The sequence below is a fragment of the Gossypium hirsutum genome, chromosome A10 (genome assembly GCF_007990345.1).
Source record: "Gossypium hirsutum isolate 1008001.06 chromosome A10, Gossypium_hirsutum_v2.1, whole genome shotgun sequence".
In the NCBI taxonomy this organism is placed as follows: Eukaryota; Viridiplantae; Streptophyta; class Magnoliopsida; order Malvales; family Malvaceae; genus Gossypium; species Gossypium hirsutum.
Window position 1 is genome coordinate 114,204,573 of NC_053433.1, and position 16,668 is coordinate 114,221,240.

Here is a 16,668-nt window from a genome sequence, read left to right on the forward strand (position 1 = left end):
CTAGACATTATAAGTTGTTACACAACTATTGAAATTCAGAATTTCCACATATAACTCTATCTTCAAACTCTTTTACTATTAGGTCCCAAACATTCACTTTCTATTCAATTCTTTCAATAAAATCAGCATATGAACAATTTAAAGCTCTAATTTCATGCTAAATCATCATATACTTCCAGCACATATTCATATCAACTTTCAACTTCTTTCATAAAATCAAAAACTAATGGATTTAACAAGTGGGCCTAGTTGTAAAAGTCATAAAAATACAAAAATTTCAAGAAATAGTCAAGAATTGAACTTACTTGTAATAAAAATATGAAGAACCAGCTTGAAGAAGCCCTTCCATGGTGTTTTAGCTGATGAGAATTCAGAAAAATGAAGAGAAATCTAGATAATTCCACTTGGGTCCTAACTTTATTAAGCAAATTTTGCAATTTTCCAATTTTGCCCTTAATTCTCCTTACTTTCTTGCTGATTTCATGCCTCTGCCGTCCAGCCCAAATAGACCTTGGGTCTATTTTCCTTTAAAGCCCTCTTCCTTTTATCATTTAAGCTATTTAATCATTTCCCAAAATTTTGCATTTGTTACAATTTAGTCCTTTTTGTTCAATTAATTATCGGAACTTTAAAATTTCTTAACGAAACTTTAATACTAACTTTTTAACACTCCATGAATATTTATAAAAATATTTATGGCTCAGTTTAAAATCCCCGAGGTCTTGATACCTCATTTCGATTCTAATTATTTTAATATTTATTTCTAGTGCACTATTCACTATTTCAAAAATTTTCCTAACTTCATATTTAACTTATACTTACTAAATTAATAATATTTTCTACCCATTTTTCGAATTTAGTGATCTCGAATCACCGTTCCGACACCTCTGAAAATTCAAGCCATTACATTTTTTTTCGTCGGATTTGTGGTCCCGAAACCACTGTTCCGACTAAGCCTAAAATCGGGCTATTACATTTACCTTGCGAGTTGGCCGTCGTTTCCCCTTCATTTCGTCGAAATCGGGGTTTAGAAGGGATCCCACAGCCGAAATGGTCATCCTTTGAAGCCCGGGGCTGTTCATCTCTGCTGATAGACGCAGATCGGCGCTAAAGGGGGAGTTCTAAGGTCAGCGAGAGGGATAAGAGGGGCTAGGGTTTGTTTGGCCAAATGATTCAGCTTTAGGTCCTTTTAAAGGATCAAATACGACGCCGTTTTAAGCCCGTTTCAATGGCTCAGAAATGACGTCGTCTAATCGCGCCCGACCCGATCTAGTTTGCTGCCCCGATGACCCGCGTGTTTTTGCGGTGAGGGTATATTTCCAAAATCGGCCCCTCCCCTTTCGCACCACGTTTCAATCAGCTCGCACTCATGCTTCAGGATTTTTGTATTACCCCTGCGATTTGTGCGCGTTTGCACTCTAGTCCACCGTACAGTGTCGCGTTTTGGGCATCTAGAATATTTCCAGCTTTAGTCCCTACATACTTGCGCAGATTATTTATTGACCCAATTTTCAATTTTTTATTTATAAACTATTCATCTTATTTTAATTCATTTTTATTTTAGTTTTCTATTTGTATAACTTACCTTTTAAACATATTTAATATTTCTATATCGATCTATTTTAATCATTTTGTTTGGTTATATTTGTACATTTGTTTTTGAAGATTTTATTTAGATTATTTTAACATTCTTGTACAATATTCTTTTAGATAATATATATATTTGTAAATGTAGTATTTTAATTGTGTTTTTGACTCGTAATGCTTACTCTTTTAAAATTCCTAATATTCTTATATACGTGTATATATGTGTCGATTTCTTTTTGAAAACTCTATTTTGTTTATAAAATCATCGTTTTAAAATTCTTTTCACGTTAAATTATTTTAGCACTTTTATATAACATTTTGATTAAATACTTATATATATATTGGTACATATATTTGATCTATATACTTTATTAGATCCATGATTTTATACTTATAGTCTTCTTTGTGTAATGAGTTCAAGGTTCTTTTTATCATGTTATTTCGCTATTTATATGATATTTCTTTAAATATTCTATATATGTGTCATGTACATTTTTTTAAATCAAGGTTCATAATTTGTAATTTATAATATTTGTACTTTAAAGTGCTTAACATTTTTATATATTTGTTGAACTATTTCAATAACTTTTTCATATATTTTTAACCATCATTTTATAGTTCATTTTTATACTATATTATTTAAAATATCTATGTAATACTTGCTCAAATGTTTCACGTATATTTGTTCATAAATGGTTAATAATTTAGTTCTATGCACATATTTAGTCCCATACTAAGGTTATTTTATGAATTCTCTTAATTTTTTTCTATATATATATACTTTTTTTACGTACATAAGTCACCTTTTTAAGAAAACATTTTACCACACATTGTTTTGGTTTAAAATTTCACACTTAAATACTATTTTTATACATGTACACATGTTTCATAAATCTATTTTGTGTATTAAGTCTTGTCATATATCTTTATTCTCATTCTTTTATATTACATTATTTAAATCATCATGTAGTTTGTCAACTTTTAAATGTATTCGTATTTAAAATATTTTACATGCAATTTGACCTAAACTTTCATTCTATAATATCGGTTTCAAAAAAGGTTTTATATATATATCCTTAGTTTTATTCAAATTTTCAACATATATTTTATATGTCCATTTATTCGTCATTATTGTGAAATGGTTTTATACCATATTGCTTCTTTGGTTTGCATTTTGTTTGGTGCCTCTAATAATTTTTATTATGCCATGTATGTTGTCGTTGCATTTTATGTATTCATTATTGTCAAGCTAATTATTCTCCATGCATGATTGAAGTTGAGTTATATTTCCAAGCTAGTTATGCTTAGTTCTTGTAGTTGATTAGATAAATTATATTATCCTCATTTTTCCATTGTCGTATTTTTATGCATACACATATTACCCCATTCATCGTTTTCCACTTAATTTTTGAAATGTGGTTTTATAAAATCCAAATTTTACGATTAATTTCGTCCTATTTCAAATCGAATTAATGCGTTTAAAGCTAGTTTCACAATTTTTTTTTAAAAAAAAGAACTCTTTAAAACGAAGACGAGATTCGGTATTTGGCAATTCGCGAAATAGTGCCCTAACGTGTTGGGTTGCAATTCCGCGTTTGCTAAAAAATAATTGAATATCCCTTTAAAATTTCACTCATATCTTCTAAAAATCTTTAAAACTAAGGCAATACTCGGTATTTGATAATTTGAGAATCATGCCCTATCGTGCTGGGTTGTGATTTCTCGTTTGTTCAAAACAATCGAATATTCCTTTATATTCGCACTCATGTTTATTAAAAACACTTTAAAACGAAGACGATGTTCAATGTTTGGTGATTTGAGAATCGTGCCCTATCGTGCTGCGTTGCGCTTTTTCATTGGTTCGAAACAATTAAAGATCCCTTTGGAATTTCATTCACATTTTCTAAAATCTTTCAAAATGAAGGCGATATTCGATGTTTGGAAATTTGAGAATCGAGCCCTATTGTGCTGGGTTGCGCTTTTTCATTTGTTCAAATTAATCGAATATCCCTTTGGAATTTCACTCGTATTTTCTAAGGTTAGGCAATGATCAATGTTTGGAAATTCGAGGAATCGTGCCCTCCTGTGCTGGGTTTCGATTTTCCGTTGAACTAAACAATTGAACATCCTTTTGTGATTTTCAAATTAAAAATTTTTCGGATGTCGAAACAAGAAGATTTTTGGCAACCGACTCGGGTTATTTAAATGTTATTAAAACAGAACCACACTTCAAAAATATTTTTAATTTTAGACAAAAGGGCAGTATCTAATCGATTCGGTACCAATTTTGGGCGTAGTGAGGGTGCTAATCCTTCCTCATGCGTAACCGACTCCCGAACCCGTCTTCTCAAAAGGTCGTAGACCAAAATCGTTGTTTTAATAAACCAAAAATGTTTTATTAAACTAACCTCATTTTTAGGTGATCCGATCACACCAAAACAAAAGATCGGTGGCGACTCCATGCATTTGTTTTTCAAAAGTCGATTTCCCCCCTTTTTTTAAAATTTAAAATTTTTAAATTGAGGGATGGTTTCGACATAAATTATGATCAAGGTTTTCAACTTTGGCTGAGTGGTCGAATTGATCAAATCATTGATTTCCGATCTCATCGTTTCTATTAATCCAATCAGTTGTTTGGTTCAATTGAATAAATTATAAAAAAAATATTAAAATAAAGACAATCAGTTCAACCATTTAGCAAACAATCGGTCAAACTTCTTATTTCAAACCGATTCTGTAGAAGGCTCAAATTGCCCGGGCCCATTTTACAATCCTAAACAGACTCCAGCCCAAAACCAAACTAAACCCCAAATTTTAAACCCAATTAAACCATCAGCCCAAATTAAACCCAAAACAACTAAACCCTAACCCAAAATCCCAAAAAATTTCAGAAAAACAAAAAGAAAAACCTAGCTAGCCTCCGCCTTATCCTTGTCAACCACCTGTTCCACGCTTGTCAGACACCTGCCACCGCCACTTGCACCTGCAAGGATTTAAAGAAGAAGAGACAGCAAACAATAAAATAATTGTGTAAAAAAGGCTTTAAAAAGCCTTCAAAAATCCATTGTAAGGACTTTTCTTTTCTTTTCTTTTTCTCGGAAACATAAAAAAACAGACTTTCAAACACAAGGAAACAGAGTAGAAATACAGTCAAAAGATTTAAACACCAACATAAAATCGCAGCAACAAACACAAAAGAGAGTTCAAAGGTTTCGAAATAAAGGTTTATCTATTTTCTTTTTATTTCTCTTTCTTTTTCGAACCTATTTATGCATATCTTTCTCTATTTTATCTTTTAAAAACAGCATATATGTATATATTTATAGATAAATAAAAAAAATACGAAAATTTTACCTTTTCTTTAGTTTTCGGTGGCCAGCGCGGCGGACGGCATCGGTCCGATGACCGGACCCATGATCAGTGCAGAAGCCCTAGCAGAGAAAAAAAAAGGCCCTCTTGAGTTTTTTTTTTGTATTTTCAGCAGAAATGAACCTTTTTTTGTTAAATTTGGTTTATATAGACGGATAAAATGACTTTGTTTCAATGGGATTTTGGAGACCACAAAATGGTGCCGTTTGGCCCTCAACCCACGCATGCAACCCGACCCGCTAGGGAATCTGGGCGTTTTTTTGTCCTGATAGGATATTTTCCCAATAAGTCCTTCCGGTTTTTATCACTTCGCAATTAAGTTTTATTGGGGTTTTAATTTCGCCCCGAATTTGTGCTTGGATTTCAATCGGGTCCTACTCGATGCTGTACGTTTTAGAGGGAGGGTTTATTGCCCGATTTAGTCCCTCTTTGTTGTTTGCGTGTTCGATTTGGTATTTTTATTCTTTATTTATTTTCAAATTGGCCCTGATTTTTTCATTTTAGGTTCATTTTAGTCCTTTTTGTTATATTCAATGTTTTAACTAAATTAATTGGTTTAATATGTTACTATTATTACTATTGTTATTCTACTATTATCAGTTAATATATTATTATCACTATCATTATTATTTTACTATTATAACTTAACATATTATTATTACTTTTATTATTATTATTATTATTACTACTTTTATCTTTATTTTCTTTACTATTATTTTTATTATCATTATTTATTTATTACTATTGTTATTATTATTGTCATATTATTATATATGTTTTATTACAAATTGTGCTTTAAATATTATTTATTTTAATTTGGTTCATTACTTCCAATATTTTTAAACCTTTTCCCTTATATTTATTTATTCATTACTTTATTATTATTGTCCTCACTACTATTTATTTATTTCATCTTTACTTATTCATATTCACATTTATTATTATTGTAATTTGTCTGTTAATATTACTATAACTATTATAGTACATTAGTATTATCATATCATTTATTTATCATATATTCTTGACTTGTATAGTTGTTTTATATTATTGCATTATTGTTCCCCATGAACTATGTTCAAATATAATCGGTTATCTTTGAATCACATTTCGAATAAGCCCATGTCGTTTTAGTTTACGTTTGATAATTATTGATAATTATTTAAAAAGAAAAATTTTAAAATAAAGGCAATATTCTATTTTTTGGGGATTCGAGAGATCGTGCCCTAACGTACTAGGTTTCTATTTTTCTCGTTTGATCCAAATGACCGAATAACCTTTTAAAATTAAAACACGTGAGTTTTGAAAATCAAGAGACCAACTTATTCTCAAGGGTCTGAAATGTTGAGTCCTAACGTACTGGATGTGGCATTTTATTACTTCGGGACAAAAAGGTCTTTAGAATCCATTTCGATTTACTCAAGACATAAAAAAGAGATCGTATTTTAAATTCTTTGAGTTTTTAAATTTCGACATTAAGACATTAATTAATCAATTAGGTACCAATTTTGGGAGTTACGAGAGTGCTAATCCTTCCTCATACGTAACCAACTCCCAAACTCGTTTTTTCAAATTTCGTAGACCAAAATTGTTGTTTTAGTAAATCAAAATGCTTTATTAAAATGACTTCTAGGTGACCCAATCACACCTAAACAAAAAAAGGATTGGTGGCGACTCCCAATTTTTGTTTTCTTTTCAAAAATCAAGTCGACCCCGTTTTCAAAAAAATGGTTTTGACAGCTTGGCGACTCCACTAGGGACAAAAATAAGAGAGTCAAGCCACAAGTTGATTAACTTTTGTCTTTTTTTCAAAAATAGAAACTTTAGTTTTAATATACAATCCCTTTATTGCATTTCATCTGTTTCTCTTATGGCTTTCATTATTTTATTCCTATTTTCTTTATTATTTCGAGTTTTTTTTATGCATATATCCCCGCACATTGCATTGCATGACATCGTGGTCACACCTTTTAAGTGGGAGTGAGAAACTATTCCTTCGTGAGGTTTTCGCCTCTGTGTAGGATAGTGGATCGCTTTCGGGATACATCCATACCTATGTCTTCGTGAGATTTTCATCTCCGTGTAGCCATAGGGAAATGTATCCCCTGAACTGAACTCATTCTATATGAGCCTATAATGGGTGACGGTCGAGGAATCTGTTAGTTCAGGTACTTTTACTTTAGAACCAAATCACGTATAGAGAGCCCTAGGAGCTTACCATAGGTAGAGCCACTCCAAACCCCTAGTGGTCACCCGATAGGTACTCTATTTTGTTTATTTCTCCTGTGCTAACATGTTTTCTTTTGTTTTGATTGCATTGCATTTTCATCATAGAAAGGAGGTGTTGATTCATATTCGATTGCTAAATAGAAGAGCTTGTCATGAGAAAATAGATTTCTTGATAAAGTGGATTATAATACGGTTGTCTAAATATGGTCCAAGTAAACACAAAGAAAGAAGGTTGATAGTTTGTGGAGTAATACAAAACTTTGTTTCATCGCCCGAGGATTCAAGCCGACAAAGATTATTTGAGAGCTGTCACGTCTTGACTTTCTTAAAGGAGCCAACGAGTATCAGGGGATAGGTGAGCAATGAGTCGCAGCCTAGATCAAGCAAAAAGGAGTTAATAGGGACATCTTTTGAAAAATTCGCAAGACTCGACCATAACATTCGGATATGAAGAGGAGGATAGGTGTCTTCGCCTGGAATATGAGAGAAAGGCCATATATGTAATCCATTTTATGAAAAGGAATTTATTTTCTAGAAAAGTTGTTCTAATGAAATTGAATTCAGAATCAACGCCTTCATTTTTTTTGCATTCATTCCATGCATTTGCATTGCATTGCATTATTTGAATTAGACTTTCCCTAAAGCACTCTAATTAGGTAAAATTATTTCAGTTAATCTGGAAACTGACAAGAGTAAACCAACTGAATACTGCTACAAAACCTTTCGTAAAACCAAAGCAATGGATCAGATATTAGAAAGATTATAACAAATGCAAAGGGATATACAAGAGCAATTACAAGTGCAGATGCAAGAGCAGTTAGCTAAAATCCAACAAGATATGAGGGAACAAATGCAAGAATCCCAAAATAATATGATAGGCCAATTAGCACGGTTGCTGGCTAAAGAACGCGAAAAAGGGAAGAACACTGCAGGGAACAATAATGAAGATCCTGCCTATCCTTCAGGCTTTGCCCCGACCAACGCCCAACCACAACCAGATGTGCATCCACAAGGGCCACCCGTTACTATCAAGCCCCAACAACATCAGGCCAGTACCTCAGCATCAATGGATTACCCGATAGGCTCAAGCTCTAATCTGAGGAATAGTCCAACCAATCATGTAGTTCTTGATCTAGATGAAATGGCAGAAATAGAAAAGGCAAGGGTTGAACTGCCAAAACAACTCGAAGATCGATATAAGTGGTTGGAAGAAAAACTCAGAGCAATAGAGAACACTGATTACCATTGCGGGGTTGACACCAAGGATCTGAATTTGGTCCTATATCTAATACTCCCGCCAAAATTCAAGACTCTAGAATTTGAAAAGTATAATGGAACTAGTTGTCCTGAAGCTCACATCACGCTGTTTTGTCGAAGAATGACAGGATACGTTAATAACGATCAACTGTTAATTCATTGCTTCCAAGATAGTCTAATTGGGTCGGCAGCCAAATGGTACAACCAACTGAGTCGTGCCAAAGTTCATTCATAGAAGGACTTAGCACAAGCTTTCATGAAGCAATATGGTCACGTGATATAAGGAGTTGTATCATAATCTTTTTTATGTGCATGTGGTGTCTCCGTTCTACTCGAAACCCGTGCAACCTCCATTCCCAAAATGGTACAATGAGAATGCTCAATGCGAGTACCACGTGGGAATAATGGGACACTCAATTGAAAACTACACTACATTTAAAAAGCTAGTCGAAAGGTTCATTAAGATGGGAATTCTGAAGTTCGAAGATTCCTTAGAACCTAATCGCTCTGACAATGCAGTAAATACGACATTTGAAAGTGGGAACAAAAGAGTTGTGATGCCTTGAACAAGCCAAAAGCCTGGAAGAAATATCGGGGAATCTGAATGACATATTCGAAGAGGGAACCGGGGAATAAAAGTTTCCAAACCCTTGCATACTTGGGAGTTTTTTGAACAATGGGACCGTGGAAGAGATCCCTTTATTTTTAGAGCTAATCTAGAATAATATTCAAAACACGCTTGTTGCTTTAAACCTAGAAGCAATAAGAATCCTTTTGTGAAATAAGTTTCTGTTCTAAGTCTTTATTTCAATAAAATGTATCTTTTTGAGCAAATATCCTTTCATTTCATTTCATACTGTACAAATAATTGTTCTTAGATTCTGTTGTTATTTAGACTTTTTTTCAAATATTCATTTATTCTTCATTCATGATCATACCATACAAATAATCATCCTTAGAATCATTTATTCTTTAGAATCTGTCTACAACAAGTCTCCAGATATCAACAAGATGAGCAACACTGCTATTGACCCAGAGTTTCCTTTTGAGCAAGATATGTGTCTAGAGGAATCTTAGGACTTTGAAGATGATAGAGATTGTAGACTATCTCCTGATTTGTTAAGGAAGATAGAATAAGATAAAAAAATTGATCCTACCATACAAAAAGTCGGTGGACATTGTGAGCCTAGGAGAAGATAAAAGAGTGAAGATCGGAGCCTATATCACTATAGAGTCAAAAGTGAGACGTCATTTCCAAGAATTTAAAGATGTTTTCGAATGATTGTATCAAGATACGTCTGGGCTACTAAGACGTGAGGATGTTGCAGGGTGTTTGAATAGCATATGCTAATGGTTTTATGATCGCCAGGCTAATCATTATATTTGGGTTTTGCTGGTCCACCGTAGAAAGAGATTGCATCACTATGCCGTAAAAGCCAAATTTATGGAAAAAAAATTCATGTGCTTTATTCATTTCGTCATAAATTTTCTCTATGTGGGGCACGGATGTTATTGGGTCGATCTCGTCAAAAGCTTCTGGCCGACATTGATTCATCTTTGTCGTCGTCGATTACTTAACTAAGAGGGTGAAAGTTGCTTCATATGCCAATATTGAAAGGCCGACAGTCATCAAACCCAAAAAAAGGGAGAAAAAAGAATAAAAACAACAAAACAAAGGTCATAAGGCGATCGAGACTTGTAAAGATTGGCATAAAGAAGTTACCATTTACCCTCTATGCTTATCGAACGTTGGCCAGGACTATCGCTGAGGCAACAAATTGCTTATTGGTTTATGGAATAGAAACGGTTTTGAAGAAAAGATTACTTTTCTTTGAGTCTTATCAGAACTGAAGTTGGATAAGGCAGAATGGATCCAATCCCGATAGGATCAGTTGAATTTGAAGAGAGAAGTTTAAAAGCTATCTGTCATGGAAATGAATGATGCGAGCTTACGATAAAGAGGTTCATCCTAGAAAATTCCACGAAGGGAACATGATATTGAAGAAGATCCTTCCTATACTAAAGGACTTCAGAGGAAAGTATATGCCAAACTGGGAAGGACCTTATGTAACAGCCCAATTTTCAGTGGTGCCGGGAATAGAGATTTGAGATCACTAAATCCGACGAGTGAGTCAAAAATTTAATAAATCAATACCTATAAGTCAAATGTGAATATAGAAGTATTTTTGAATTAGTGAATTTTGGTGATTTAAAATAATTGATTAGGTAAATTGGGTTGAGAATGAGGTATCGAGACCTCAACTTCATAAACCGAGCCATAAATATTTTTAAAAATATTTATGGAATGTTAGTGAGGTAGTATTAAAATTCCGTCAGAAAATTTTGACGTTTGGGTGGTTAATTAAATAAAAAGAACTAAATTGAAAAAGGTGTAAAAGTTGCTAAAAGGATTAAATAGCTCAATTGTCAAATGAGAAAGGACCTAAAGTGCAAATAAGCCTAAACGAGATATTTTGGGTGACAATAGCTGAGAAAAAAATCAAGAAAAGGGTGAAAGAAGGGCAAATTGGAAAATTACCAAAATTAGCTAAATAAAAATTGGACCAAATTGGAATATCTAGAATTATCTTCATTTTTTCTTCATTCTCATCAGCCAAAATGCCATAGGAGGGATTCTATAAGTTGGTATTCCATAATTTTTGCACCAAGTGAGTTAATCCTTTCCTTTTTCTTATAATTTTTGTGTTTTTAAGACTTTTACAACTAGGTCCTACTATTAAATTCATTAGTTTTTGATTTCGTGGATGAAACTGAAAGTCATCATGGTTTAGTTCTATAAGTTTATGATGAAATAGCATGAAATTGAAGCTTTAATTTGTTTATGAGATGATTTTATTAGGTAATTTCAATAGAAATTGATTTTTAAGACCTAATTGTGAAAATGTTTAGAATTAAAGTCTAGTGCTGAAATTCTGATTCCCAAAGGTTATAAAGTAATTTAAAGTGATAGAATAAAGTGTTAATTAAGAAAAATCAGCTCAATTGAGAGGCTAATTGAGTAGGGACGAAATTATTATTTATTAAAAGCTTAGGGGAAAAATGGTAATAAACATCTTGCACTAAAAAGTTTTGGACAGCAGCAGTAAGCTAACTTTGAAAAATTACCAGAAATTGTATAAATTGAATTGGAAGATGAACAAAATATGGAATTAAATCTTATTGAGTCTAGTTAGGAATTGTAAATCATGAGATATAATAAATTTTGTAAGACAAGGTCAGAATGAATTCGGGTTCCCTTATTCTGGCTTTGAAAAATCATAAATAAATTTAATAAAAATAATTAGGGGCTTAAATTTATATGTTTAGAATCCTGAATGAGTCTATTTTCAAGAGAAACAAACGGGAACATCATTCAAATCCTGTACGAGGAGATATTAATTTTTAGTGAGGAAGGGTTGGAACTGTCAGACAACAGAACATGGGTGACTTTAAAGAATAAACTGTACTTATTGGTTAAACCAAAAATTATGAAAATTTTATGGTAAGAAGATACGTGAGTCTAGTTTTAGAGAAAATTAGCGGATCTTAATTTGGAGTTCTGTAGCTCAAGATAAAAATAATTTAGTGACTATGACATGGATGGATAGCTTGAATATTCACATAAGTAAATAGTGAAAATTATGGATAATGTTACTTACAAGTGTGTTATTTATACTAAGGATGTGGATGGAGAGGAGGAGGAGAAAAATATACATATATATATAAATGACCTGTGTATATATTGATCACATGCCCAGTTATAATCGATAAATGTTGAATTAGAAATGATATAATGTTTTATTTGGAATATTTATTATGAAATTATGATTATCGCTATAATACAAAAATCGAACTTGTGAGTTTATATAACTAAATTTTAGTGACCATTTGTTAATATTATTTTATGAAAGGTGATTAATATTTATGTATGTTAATTGTTGAAAATAAGTAAATTATGTACAAAAGTTATGAAATTGAACTGAGTACTACGGAGGAACAGAACGCAGGAAATGAGTACGATCTTTCAGTAAAAAAGATGAATTGACGGTAAATTACCCAAGTAAACCGAGATTCAGCATCTATTGTGAATTCTCGTGTTTGCTTTCTGTTTATCTGTTACGAGCTTTTGTTGACTCATATGAGTTTTAGTTAACCCTTTTGGGGTTTCAATTCAGCTCTGATTAGTTTCAATTAGCCTTCGGGCTTCCGTTTAACACTTATGTGCTTCAGTTAGCCTTCGGGCTTCCGTTTAGCACTTATGTTCTTCAGTTAGCCTTCGGGCTTCCGTTCAGCACTTATGTGCTTCAGCTAGACTTCGGGCTTCAGATCACGATGTACTCAAATCCGTAAGTCATTCCTTGAATGGACAAGTTGGTAAGTCGTAAATGTAACGTGTGGAAAAAGAAATGTAAGTAATGTTATCATTATTATTATTGAGCTCAATTATGTGATTCCGTCATTCAGAGATTATGTTTGACAGGATATGATAGTAAATTATGAGTATGTGAATCAAAGTGATAGAGTTTAAACACCTAATGAGGTTGAGCTGATTCACATGAATTTGTCATTTGAAATTGTGATTGACAGGAAGAAATAGTGAATTGCATGCTTATAAATGGTTACACATAATTATCTGAAAAACAAGAAAAATTACGGTTATTGATATATAGAGACATGAGACATTGATATATGAATGTGGAATATGTTTGATAAATGTGTTCATTCATAATTATGGAATTATGTACCTCATGTGTACTGTTTGCATAAAGATCATATTTCAAATACGTTGGTGAATAAAGCTTAAATATGAAATAGTATGAAATCGAGACAAGTTGTTATGAAAATATATTTAAATTATCTGTAAGTGTTTCGTAATCCTCGGTAATGCCTCGTACTCTATTCCAGTGACGGATACGAGTAAGGGTTGTTTCATTTATTGGTATCAGAGCTTCGATTTAGCCGATTCCCGGAATGAATGAGATGTGTAAAGTGTCTAGAAATACATGTTGTCGAAACCATTTTTTATGATCGAATTTTTCAAATGAAAATGTGGAGTCGCCACCAATCTTTTTGCGTAGGTGTGATTGGATCACCTAATAAATCATTTTATTCCATTTAAAACAATTTTGGTCCACGTAAATTCAAAAATGGGTTCGGGAGCCGGTTACGTACGAGGAAGGGTTAGCTCCCTCACTACGCCCAAAAATTGGTACAGATTGATTAAGTGTTGTCCTTATGTTTAAGATTTTAGAAAAAATTTTGAAATATGATTTCGTTTTTAAAACATTGGAATGGTTCAAGCTGGTCGTCAAAATTCTCTCGTTTCAAAGGTATGCAGCATCATATCCAGCACGATTGGACACGATCCTTTTTACCATAAAAAAATACGATTGATTTTTAACTTTCAAAAGCTCATATGCCAAAAATTATAAAAGGATATCCAAATATTTAGTCTGACGAAAAATCATACCCAGCACAGGAGGGCACGATTTCTTGAATTCCCAAATATCAGATATTGCCTTATTTTAGAGTTTTAAAAAAAACAATTGTAAATTGACTCAAAACGCATTAATTTTATAAAATGGAATAATTGATTTTAAAAAAGTTGAAAGCCATAAAGTAACATTTGGTAAACCAACAGAAAAATAATAATCATGGGATAATGCATGCATAGAATTCAATATTTGATGAATGAAAATAATATAAACTTAGGAAACCAATTAGTAAAACAAACAATAAAATATAGCCAATTAAAGAAAAATATAACCAATTTTGCAAGTATGGATGAACAACAATTGATATAATAATACATAAAAAGGCGAATAAATAATGTACAACAATAACATATAGAATAATATGAAAACCGAAAATAACACATATCATGCCAAACAATATGGAAACTAAAAGTCAATATAACACGTAACATGAAAAACAACATACAAAATAATATGGAAACTAGAAGCAATCCAAAACAAATTAAAAATTATATGAAAAAAAAATCACAGATGAACAAATGAACAAATGAATTATGCATGTTAAAAGTCAAAATAATTTACATGTGTAAGAATAATGGTACTAATAATTTATAAATTATTATTGAAATAAATATTATGTAAGAAGAAATTTGTAGTAGATAATATACAAAATAATTCAAAACAAGACAAAATGATGATATATATATGAAATGAAAACCTAATAAAAATAATGTATATACAAAAATAATAATATAGGAAAATATTTCAAACAAACAAAATGTAATACCAAAACTGGATTCTTAAAAAAAACAAATAATATACATAAATAAATTTAATGGAAGAAATATATGAACATGTTCGAAAAGAAGTTTAAACAAGTAACTCAATGTAAAATATATATATGTGTCTATAAATATAAATCTATGAAGATAAATAAAATATTTTAAGCATAGAATTACATGAAGAAAATTTTAAAATAATAAATTATATAATAAAACAATTCAACAATAAAAAAAACTAAAACAAAATGAAATTAATAAAATAGTTCAAAAATAGTATGCTAAAGTAATAGGTTTAAAAATAATAATAAATAAATCATAAAAAAAATATAACACTTAAATTAAACCTAATTGAAATAAAAACAAAATCGAAAAGATAATCTATAAATAAAACAAGTCATTAAAACATAACTGAGGATCCAAATAAAATGCGCACAAATGAGCAAGGACTTGGAACGAAAATATACCGAATATCAAAACGCAGTGTTCAAATAAGTACTAAATCGTAACAATGCACAAATCTCAGGGAAAATGTAAAAAAACAAATAAAATCTAATTGAGACCTAATTAGAGATCAGTGCAGGAGGGGAGGGCTATGTGCGCAAATATCCCATCAACAAGGAAACGCACAGATCCATAGGAATTGGCTTCACACGGTACCATTTCATCTTATTTATAAAGGAAAAAAAAACCTAAATTACTAACAAAAGAGAAAAGATAGAAGCATTCTAATTTTTCCCTCCCCATTCGGCCAATCTCCATAGCCCCTTATTCGCATGTTCTTGCTTCAATTCGAGCAGTGGTGTAGGGGAGCCATGGAGGATCAAACCTCGAGAACTCTGCTTCGATTTCGAAACCCATCCCTACTTCGATTGCGACGAAGAAGATGGGTCTCGACCACTAAGGTAAATCCCTTTTTCTTTTATTTTAAAATTTCCTGTAAACCTAAAGAAGAAAAACGCAGAAAAGAAAAAAAAACTATCAGACTGAGAATCACCTTTTCGATTTTTTATTGTTTTTTTTAATATGCCTGTATCTTTCTTAGAATAGATCCGATTTACATCGTTTTCCTTCGGTTTTATAGCCGAAAAAAACAAAAATAAATAAAATAAAAAAATACAAATTTCATCACTGTCATTTGCTATTATTTGCTGTCCATTGCTTGGGGTCATTTTCTGCTGCAGGTGTGTATGGCATGGAGAAGTCGTTCGTGGGCGTGGAGCGTGGTGCGCATGGAAGCCGTTACTGATGGTGTTTGCAGCGCATGGGAATAGCAGCTTGGCCTAGGGTTTCCAATTTCTTAAAATAGTTAATGGGCTAAGTTTTGGGTTAGGTTTTGGGTTGTGTAATGGGTTAGGATTGGGTTTTTATTAAATTGGGCTTATCTGGACTTGTTAAATGGATTGCAAATTTGGATTTTATTTATTATTATGTTTTTTTTGCTTTTTTTATTCTGGTTTTAGTATGGGCCCGGGCGAAATGGGCTTAGTACACATGCCATATAAATCTGTGATAGTGTGATGTGTATGATCCGATCTAATCTTTATTTTACTTATAGACAAAGATGTTTTCCAACCGAGTTATTTTCGATAGTACTAAAAGTGATATCAAGATATTTGAAATGTGTTTATGATGAGAAGGAACTTCGAAAGGTATGAATAGAAGTTCATGATATGTATATGATAATGTACGAAATGAGATAATCAAAAGTTGAGAAATGTTGAAACGTGAATGAAATGAAAGTTTATATTGTGATAAGCTTATCTATGTTTGTGTGGCCTTCATATGATGTTATGTGTCTGACTTGTTTGGTTAAGTAAATGCTATGAGTAAATTTACTCAAAATTCATGGAATGTATGTTTAAGTACACTAGTTTGAAATGGATAATTGAAAAGTTCGTGTAACATAACTATGTATGTTAATTTGGTTGAAGTGAATTATGTAATTGTGATGATATGATCTTGATGATAAATGC

At 31.9% G+C, this 16,668-nt stretch overlaps 1 long non-coding RNA gene across 1 annotated transcript; it reads left to right on the forward strand.

The window, feature by feature from the left end:
• Positions 1 to 15,111: 15,111 nt before the first annotated feature.
• Positions 15,112 to 16,267, forward strand: LOC107942252 (uncharacterized). The gene is made up of 2 exons (XR_001695805.2): positions 15,112 to 15,597; positions 15,877 to 16,267. It is a non-coding gene; the product is annotated as an uncharacterized lncRNA (long non-coding RNA).
• Positions 16,268 to 16,668: the final 401 nt, after the last annotated feature.